The 9,708-nt window shown below is 42.3% G+C and overlaps 1 protein-coding gene across 15 annotated transcripts in view; it reads left to right on the top strand.

Moving 5' to 3' along the window:
- Positions 1 to 1,002: 1,002 nt before the first annotated feature.
- Positions 1,003 to 9,708, top strand: part of LOC135198179 (DNA ligase 1-like) — a 126,100-nt gene continuing 117,394 nt past the window's right edge. For 4 of the 15 annotated variants that reach the window (XR_010310742.1, XM_064225709.1, XM_064225714.1 and 1 more), the window contains exon 1: positions 1,776 to 2,033. The gene's annotated coding sequence lies outside the window, so the exon portion shown is untranslated. Of the gene's footprint in view, positions 1,139 to 1,755; positions 2,034 to 2,579; positions 2,774 to 9,708 lie in introns of those variants that run through there. The other 11 variants (XM_064225711.1, XM_064225705.1, XR_010310744.1 and 8 more) reach the window with 11 other exon arrangements.

The raw sequence follows: 9,708 nt of genomic DNA, 5'->3' as shown, positions 1-9,708 counted from the left end.
CAGCCACATACAAATGCCCCATTGATTAATCTCTCCGTCAACCCGGCATAGTCAGCCGCCAGTTTTTGGAGCCACGGGCCTCCGAAGTCTTTCATCCCCTGGCGAGCATTCTAGTGGGCTTAACTGCTCGGGTCGACAATGCCCTCATTACAAGGCTTACGCGTTTATTGATGTATTGTCTTTTCGAATCATAATGCCAAGAATGTCTCGTGATTTTACGATTTCTTCTAATTAACGGGGTCGATTTGGGCTTATGAGAACTCGACAGATAACAAGGTCCTTAGACTAACGAATAACGAAAGTTTTTTTTTTTTTTTTTACCCTCGCTTTTCCCCTTACTCCTTATCTTCCCAGGAGGGAGCCTGGGGTGAGAACAGAGAATATTGCTGATGGTGAAGCACTGTTGTTGAGTTTGTGCATGTATGGGTGCCGCTGATGGTGGCATAGAGGGACGCCCACATGTGTAAGAAGAGGGAAAAAGAGAAAGGAAAGAGAGGCGAGGAGGTGGAGGAGGGACACATGGCTTTGGTCCGTGAAACCCAAGCTAGGTTTCCTCTTCTTCCCCTAATGCCTTGTGTGCGCGCGTGTGTGTGTGTGTGTATGTGACCATGCGGTGGTACCTCCTCCACCTCATCTACGGTCCCTTGAATTTCATTGCTTGCCCGTCTTGGTAACCGCTGCTATCGTATGTGACCGTTGCTACAGGGAGAAACCCCTCTTCTCGGAAGACATCGTTGGCACATCAAGAAACTTCAAAAGAAATGACCGTCATTCGTCTTCAAAACATACGCATCAATCGATGATCTCGCCACTTGGGAGATGCAATGCCTTTCTTGGCGTCTTCCACATCAAAGGTGGGTGCAATCACGCGTCGCCGCAATGAATGTATGATAATGATACTGAACAGAGAACACAGAGACAATCTTATAATAGTCGTATTTGGCGCGGGGCTGCGTGGGCGTGGCCAGGGCCCGTGAGAACCAACCAGCAGTCGGCTCCCTCCCGCCCGCCCGCCCGCGCACTAAATAACTGACGATCGAACTTGCTCTTTGTGAATTGACAGGGGACGCACAGATTTTATCACTCGTGGAAAGTGGTCTATTTCGGTGATCTTTGTGCAAGTACGCTTGACTCAACCGTAAGTATATCTTAGCGTACTGAATTTTCTCTGTTGTCCCGTTCATTAATTACGTGTAATATATAGTGACTCTGTTATAATATCAATTATAGAAACGAAGTCTAACCGCGCGGACCCCGCCAGCCTCTCAGTTCGCCTTGCTGGGTGATTGTAGCAGTATTTGTTTGGTGTGATTGAAGTAGGACGTTGGGAGGGACGCAAGCCAGTGAGGAGGAGGCAGCCAGGCCAGGCCAGCCCAGCTTCACTCTTTTCAAAGCTTGAGTCCTCCTAAACTCCCCCCCCCCCCTTCCTTCTGTCCTTCCCCGCCCCCACCACTCTCCCCAAGGCTCTCGCCATGTGACCGGGCCGCGCGCGCGAGAATTTTACGCGTTTTCGTTTGGATTTTAGAATTGTAATTGATTTATGGTCTCGCGGTGACTGATGAGGTTTATGCTTAGGGAACTGCTGTGGGATCGTCATTTCTTTGGCCCTTAGGTATTCCTACCTTAAAGTATCCCAAAAATGTGTAAATTGTATAGTATATCGAAATGTCTAGAAAGTTAGAATTACAAATCACGAAACCAATGGAGGAAATATTTCCACGATTGCGGATAATGCTGGTCGGCGGCGGGCAGCAGCAGCAGCATGAAGGGTGGGGGAGGGGGTAGAAGAAGAGGGACAGGCAGGGCTCCTGCACCTCCTCCTCCTCCTCCTCCCGGGGCTTAGAGAGCGCCCCGGCTGCCTGCTGCTGCCTTCACCACCTCTACCATCATCATCAGCAGTCGCAGGCTTGGTCGCCACCATTGCACACACCGCGTATAGGCCCCGCAGGACACGAAACTAGCTTTGGCGGTGAGCTGGTGTTGCATCGGAGGAGGCGGTGGGGGATATAGAGGTGCTGACTCACTCTCTTTTCGTAAGTGTCATTTCGTTCGTTCGCTTCTCTTGCACTCGTAAGCGCTTAGTTCGTGTGTGTTACAATTAGCGAGTACTGTTTTGGAGGTATTGATTACATACGAGAGTGAGAGAGATGAGTTGAGCGGGGTGGTGCTGCTGCTACGCTTGGACAGTGACAGTGACCATCGGGGTTAGAGGAAGGAGAGAGAGAGAGAGAGAGACAGGGGATGCGGTAAGACGAGGAGGGATAGCCCAGGGAGGAGGGAATCTCCCGACGAGAAAGAGAGAGAGGGACAAAGGTCTGTAGGTGGAGGGGGGAATAGTAGTGGGAGGGACAGTGTGCAGGGACTATGGTAGTTGAAGGAAGGGGGACGGATCACGTCTTAACCCCCCTTCGTCGTTGCCCATCCTCCTTTCCCCCCCTAAGTACCACCCCCGCGCCGTTTCCGGCGTGCAGTGGTACAGTGTGTTGTTGTCCCTGGCATGCTATGTCCCCTTCCCCCCCATACCCATCCCTCACACCCCCGACCCAAGGAGCCATTATCACATACACACACACAAACATACACGCACCTCTTGTCAGTTGGTCGGTCGGTCCTAGAATCGAGTCGGCACCAGAGTCGCTGCAGGGCCTTGGCGTGACACATCAACGGGAGAGGGAGAGAGAGAGAAGTACTTCAGCGACCGAAGTGATACTGTGGGTTTTACCTTCCTTCCTGTGACGGTAAAAATATTACCTACATCAATCTAGTGTTATGCGTAGGTGTTTGTGAAGTGACATAATATTTTTTTCAATATTTATTTCTAATAGCTTTTGTATGGAAGAAAATTGTTCGTGATTTATCACCGTGGTTAATTCACCTTGACGAAAACAGGTAGTTGAAAGATACCACAACGGCGCTATAACGCGCCGCGCGACCACATTATTGGTGTTTTAGTCCATAACCACAGTCGATTATGGAGCGGCTTCCAGTTACAGAAAATCAAGGGACTTTATTTCATGCCTAGCCTGACCGGCAGTTGCCCTTGGTTTTCGATGTAGTCCCTGGACGAGGCTTGTAGAGGCATTGCTCATTCTTGAGAAGGTACTTTAGACGAGTTATCCTTATCAGAGTGCAAATCTACTTGATCATACATTTTGCAGTTTTATTTTTGCAACTACCCAGTGTTTACGGTTCTTGCGTAATATAAATTAAGATTCTGTATGGACGAGAAGTAAATCAGTATTTGTAATTGTAGTCTTAAAAGATGCGTGAAGAAAATTATAAGTTGGTGAAGGTTCTTATTTTAAGAATTGATAATGCTAGATGTATTACGCCTACTTGATTAATGCTAATTGACATTACTGTGTCAACAGTGGAATTTATTATGACGGACTTACGCAGTTGTACTTGTGATAGTATAAGTTGTCAAGTCTTGGTGATTTTCCATAGTTAGTGCAAAAGTAAGAAAAATGGTTTGCGATGGTAATTGCGTGGATGAAGTGCGTGTAGCCTGTTACAGAATGTGGGGGTTGAGGGGGGGGGGGTGTTCGTCAAAACGTGCTCGTCGCTGTGAAGTCCTATTTATGTTTACATGTGATAGCCATTCAATCTTGGACATTTTTGGATAACTCCATTTGCTTTTGATCTTCTCCAGAACTGTTTGTGCGTAAAGAGGTTGCCAAAATTATTGATCGTGGAAGCACTCGTTACATATGTCAAACTTAATTATCCTGGAATCATCCTTTATTATGTTATTATTAGTAATGACACAAACACTTCCCTACAACTAAATATCGGGAAATTCTCTCTCTCTCTCTCTCTCTCTCTCTCTCTCTCTCTCTCTCTCTCTCTCCTATTCATTATAACCTTATGTCATTTCGAGCTCATTTGATGAACATACAAACTAGGCCTGCTAGGTATCAATTTCAAAATTTTGGATGCCCCTATATTTCCATTTTCCACGGTTGCCTCACGCAGGACAGCCATGAAGAATTCGAATTTTTCTGTTAGAAAAAAAAGTATGGTCAAAGCTTATAGCGTCAAAGAAACTTCATTAACAATAGCAGCGGGCCTTGTATTGAAGGGAGGGGGGTGGGGGGAGATGGGCTGTCCCGACAAGGGCTGGCATGAGAGATGTATAGGCGTCTGCCCACAGCCAACATGTTACTTTGCTGAGAATATGTAAAGGAAAAGTTTTTATATCTTTGTCACAAAGTACACTTAGCTCTGCTGTTTTCACGTTACAAATCTTCGGTTTATAGAGATCTTTGATCAATATACTAAACACTAACTTTAGATGGTGTGTTCACATTGTTGTTGACTATAAGATTATTTATACATTTTCGCTGCGCAATATGAATGTGATGTTTTTGCCATGTTTATGTAAAGCTTTTAAACACACACATTTAATTGACTATATATGAGCCATATTCCAATACAACGAAATCTTGGAAATTGTTGCAATGTTGACTTTATAGTCTCCACTGAATACATATTGTGAAGGTTATATCTGGATGGAAACGAACCGATTTAAGCATTGGCAGTTATTTTGATGGGATTCAAAATTGTATTTCAGAGGCAGTTCTGGACTCTGTAATTTAAACGAACACGTGTAACTTATTTTCCCAGGCCAAGGAGAAACACGGGTAAATTAAGGGGTTGGGAAAATAAAGAATCTATCATTGGGTAGTAAGGAAACGAGGGGGTACCGGCTGTGGGCACCGTAGTGGGGAGGCATTTCTTGACCAGTGCGTCTCTTGCTGCCCTTTGTCCATTAGAAAAAAAAAATAATGTTGGATGGCAGGGGTCAGCGAGTGGAGGGGTTCACTGGTATTTCATTAGAAAAACAGCATACCTTAAGTTATTGGGGAAGACTGGTCACTTCTCGTCTAACCTTCTGTTCGTTCTTTGGTGACTGAAGTTTGGTAATCATCTTGGAAATGTCTCAGGGGTTCAAGAGTTAGGTTGCTTAAGCTGTGAAGCATTATATATATTATATATATATATATATATATATATATATATATATATATATATATATATATATATATATATATATATATATATATATATATATATATATATATATATGATAGCGACTGTGTATGCTAAAATTTTAGTATGGCAATATTAAATTTTGGCGGGAGTAAACTTCTACAGCTTGACGATGCTTGTCGGTATCATCAGCTTCAATAATGAAACTTGGCTCACCATGACAGAAATGTAAGTTATTGGCACTAACAGATTGCCATACACTACAGTTTACAGTTGTTAGTTTAGACCTGTATTACGTTTATGGAAACAATTGCGAATTGGTGTGCACACATCGTAAAACTATTTAATTATGGGGCTCCAAGCTATAAGTACATTTTTCTAATTTTTTAAGACTCCATGTGAGAGTTTTATAGATCGGAATCCGTAGTTTGTTAAATATCTAGAAGTGCGGTAACTTATGCTGTGTAACGTTTGCTTCAGACAAAGAGAATTTGATTTTTTTAAGTGTCCATGTGAGTTTTTATAGATCGGAATCCGTAGTTTGTTAAATATCTAGAAGTGCGGTAACTTATGCTGTGTAAGTTTGCTTCAGACAAGAGAATTGATAGTTTTCAATGTCTTCTTGATTTTAGTCGCACCTGTAAATCTTTTCCAGATAAACTTTTTCTTGATGATATTTGCTTTAACCTTGAAACGGTCATGATGCTTGTCATTTTCGCCAGTTACGAAAAGTATGTCCTCCAAAGATCGTTTATTTAGACTTGGAAAGAAGTGGTTCCACAAGAATTCCTTGAGGCACCTCGTACAGACAGAACTGACTTTGTGGCCATTAATCAATCAAAATTGTCTAATATAGTCTTCTTTGGTTATCTTCAGACTTTGAATTTAGTACACTTTACTGTAGTTTTGATGCAACACATTGGAGGTGACATGGAAGTATAGTTCATATATATATATAAATATATATATATATATATATATATATATATATATATATGTGTGTGTGTGTGTGTGTGTGTGTGTGTGTGCGCTCACAAACCCCAACTTTCAGAAAGGTATAATGTAAATGAAATTGGTTTGCATTGAATCAGTCGATTAATGTTCCTTTTTTTTTTCTTCTTTTTCTTTTTGCGTACCGTTGCTGGAGGCAGTGAAAACCAACCTTCTTGTGCAATACGATCGTTATATGAATAATCTGACTCACGTGGGGCTCCCCCAAAGATTGATTAGTGATCAGTGCGCACTTGTGTACCTATGCAAACAATGATTGCTGAAATTTCACCGCTGCGGGAGTGAACACAAGCGTCGAAGTGTGGAGAGAGAGAGAGAAAAAAAAAATGCGTTCGTTTGTGTGTGCGAGTGTGAGCCTGTGAGATGTTATAGAGCAAACATGCTACCAGACAGTTCTTCAAGGTAAAGCCTCTTGTGAGTCACCCACCCGTGGAATTCTCAGGATTGCCATGCTGGAGGAAGGAACTCGGGTGGGGAGGGGGGGAGGGGGGCGTTAGTCAGTTTTTAGGGGAGCTGCGTCCCCGGCCTCCATTGCAGCAGATAAAGCAAGAGGAATCCAGCCACTTTATCTGTTGGTGGAGGGGGGGGGAGGGGTCGAGGCTGGGTGAAAAATCGCCTGGAAGAAATTGCTTGTAAACCGCCATTTTGAGTTTCTCTTTGGGGCTCGAGGGTGACTGCTGCTGTGGATGGAGTTGGTGGCACGTCAGCAACGCGAAATTTAAAGTCATTTTATAATTGTACATCTTCAGATTGGTTTTTAGGCGACAATGTAATATTGGGATGAAGAATATATATATTATTTTTTATATAATATATATGTGTTTATACATGAGTATATTTAATATATGCATACATACTTATATAATTGATTCATAGTGCAACTGCGAGGTTTTCCTCCCATTACGCCTTTCAAACCTTTCTACTTTCAATTTTCCTTTCAGCGCTGAATGACCTCGTAGGTCTCAGCGCTTGGCCCTGGGGCTTAATCCAACATTCTCTTCGTTCCCATTATATATATATATATATATATATATATATATATATATACACTATATCCCACTATTTATATTTTCGCCAAAGTAACTCCTGTCATTCACTACTTCATAAGGGTGGAAGTTAGTCCACTGAAATGTAGTCCTTAGCGTTAAACCAGAGTATTTTTAATGGCCTTTTATAATATATATATATATATATATATATATATATATATATATATATATATATGCTATATGCTGTATGTGTATTAAAAACTGTAAGGAAAGACAATTAGGCGAGATAAAATCGCACGTCTCTCTCTCTCTCTCTCTCTCTCTCTCTCTCTCTCTCTCTCTCTCTCTCTCTCAACGTGTGTAGATTCATTTACATACATGATTTACTACGCGAACGAAGTTGCTGTAATTTGTCTAAGTATGACGTCGAAGCTAATTATGATGTGGCGGACGGGGGAATAATGATAATCACAATAATAACAGTTGTTTGACGCCTTGTTGCTCTCCCGCCTCTTGGTTTACTCCTGCTGCCTACTGAAAAAGGTAATTACGCACGCTCTTCTACTAAGGAGAGTGAGAAAGAGAGGAGGAGGGTTGCCAAGTTGAAGGTTTGGCTCGTTTTCGCCAGCGCGCCGATTTCTTAGCTGAATTCATCTCGAGAAGGGTGGAGGAATAAAGCCCGTCCCCGTTTTGCAGTACTGATTGACAACGTCAATGCCTATTTTCACACGACTTTTACCCCATTGGTGTCTACAAATGGTGTTGCCCTTCCGATTTTCAGTGAGAAATTTTGCGACCGGATTGCTAGCCCCCGTCCTTTGTCCCTGGATGGTCTTGTGGCTCTGCCGAGGCCGTCTCGGGCTAAATCATCGTTGCCCAACTTCGGCAACGAAGCGACCAGTTGTAGACATATTTATATCCAAATCTTAGGGATGAAGTTGCTAGACTGCCTCCTTTTCGTAGCCCCAGCAGGTGCAGGTACCCAACTGCAACTGCGGTAGGGCCTGGTTTCAATTCCCCGCTCTGCCAACGTGGAATCAGAGAAATTTTTTTCGTTTGATTAGAAATTCATTTATCGATTTAGTGTAGTTCGGATCCCACAATAAGCTGTAGGTCCCGTTGCTAGATAACCAATTGGTTCCTAGCCACGTAAAAAATCTAATCCTTCGGGCCAGCCCTAGGAGAGCTGTTAATCAGCTCCGTGGTCTAGTTAAACTAAGATATACTTTGTAGGTCTTGTGTGAAACTGCGGACAATGTAGGCCTAATTTGACTGCTTTACCACAGCCTCGGCTTTGAGTGCCATGTGAATGGTTTTCATGTCTTAAATAATGATACATAAACGAGTGAGGGAGGAGGAGAGAATGTCAAGGAGACCTTACTTAGGCAATCGTGTAATGAAGGTTGAAGTTTTTGTGCTCGACAATGTATGTGGCTTAAAAGTTGATGGCTGCCTCTCGGGGAGAAGGAAAAGAATATAAATGACGGTGAATAGAGGGACTTTGTGGATTTTACTGTTGCTTTTGGTTAGTTTAGGCTGTGATACTGTGTTGAATACTCTATAGTTCACATCTTGAAGCATTTTCTAAAGTATATTTTTTGAGAGAGAAAAGGCACGTTAGCCAGTGATGCCAGTTTCTAGAATGAATTCGATATAGGTGTAATGACACATTTCGGAGAAGTCCTGGTTGTCAATGAAAATAGTTGGTCAGGAGGCAAAAGTCCATATATCATTGATTAATGGCCATGCACAAATATTTCGTAGGAATATATGTTTACCAATATTTTCCTCACTAGATGAAGGCATCTTTTTTTGCGTCAATTTGTCTTCGCGTCGAGAAAGAAACAAACTTCGCCTCTCGCTGCTTGTGCTCGGAGTCTCTGAGGACTCATTCACGGATTCTTGACAAGCTCCGCTACGTTGTATTCGGTCGGACTCCTTCACTTTGTATCCACGGAATGTCCTCATTATCTGAATATTTACCGGGCTTTGCCTTGGACGGTTAACTATGCTCTCTCTCTCTCTCTCTCTCTCTCTCTCTCTCTCTCTCTCTCTCTCTCTCTCTCTCTAATATATATATATATATATATATATATATATATATATATATATATATATATCAGCAAAAGCCACAGGGAAAATTTTTTAAAAAGAAAAGACAGAGTGCCAAGTACTTTCGTGTATTTGTGTCCCGAAGATGTGTTAAATACACGAAAGTACTTGGCACTCTTGTCTTTTCTTTTTTAAAAATTTTCCCCCTGTGGCTTTTGCTGGTAAACAAAATCACGTGCTTACTTTTGTGATTTTATAGTATACATATATATATATATATATATATATATATACACACATTTATACATATTCGTATAATGTATAAATTATATTATATATATAGAGAGAGAAGGGTTAAGGGGGTGTTGGGTGTTACCCCAGGGGAGGGGTAGGTACAGGTCATAACGCTATCAAAGGCCCCGTCGAAATGAAGTGTATATTTATACAAACGTTGGCAAAAAATGAAGTTTTTATTTCATTTGTGAATCTTAATATTCGCGCCGTCATATCCTTTTGATTCCGGCGGTAGTTATTGCCGCCGACCGAATCAATGACGGTCGGTACTCGTGGCTGTAACGAGAGAGGGATTCATTATTTGGAAACATTTGTCGCCCGGTTTCGATGATGCATTAATGTCACAGTTACGATGCATGCGGTGGCCGCT

This window comes from Macrobrachium nipponense, chromosome 21 (genome assembly GCF_015104395.2).
Source record: "Macrobrachium nipponense isolate FS-2020 chromosome 21, ASM1510439v2, whole genome shotgun sequence".
Lineage (NCBI taxonomy): Eukaryota > Metazoa > Arthropoda > Malacostraca > Decapoda > Palaemonidae > Macrobrachium > Macrobrachium nipponense.
The sequence above is the reverse complement of the archived record's forward strand: the minus strand, read 5'-3'. Positions and strand labels throughout refer to the sequence as shown.